This window comes from Nematolebias whitei, chromosome 11 (genome assembly GCF_014905685.2).
Source record: "Nematolebias whitei isolate Nwh7 chromosome 11, NemWhi1, whole genome shotgun sequence".
NCBI classification, from domain to species: domain Eukaryota; kingdom Metazoa; phylum Chordata; class Actinopteri; order Cyprinodontiformes; family Rivulidae; genus Nematolebias; species Nematolebias whitei.
This window is the reverse complement of record NC_056508.1, coordinates 14,724,765-14,725,039: the sequence shown is the minus strand read 5'-3', so window position 1 is coordinate 14,725,039 and position 275 is coordinate 14,724,765. Positions and strand designations below refer to the sequence as shown.

The 275-nt window shown below is 22.2% G+C and overlaps 1 protein-coding gene across 1 annotated transcript in view; it reads right to left on the bottom strand.

Annotated features, from left to right (window-relative positions):
* Positions 1–275, bottom strand: part of ankrd52a (ankyrin repeat domain 52a) — a 30,044-nt gene that overhangs the window by 21,544 nt on the left and 8,225 nt on the right. The window lies entirely within an intron of this gene.

Below are 275 nucleotides of genomic sequence, written 5' to 3'. Positions count from 1 at the left end.
ATATATATATATATATATAGATATGCATGTATGTATGTATGTATGAATAAAGTAATTTAATAAATATATTGCACAATCAGAAACACCTGAAACAAACTCTGTCACAGAGAGAACTTTGTGAGTTAAAGGGAAAAAATTAAAGTTAAACATCTTTGCTATAATTGTAAGCATTTCAGAGGCATATAAATATTGGTCTTTTCACATTAATATTGTTTAATTATAAGAACAAAAACATTAATATTGTTTAATTATAAGAACTAAAACATTAATATTGT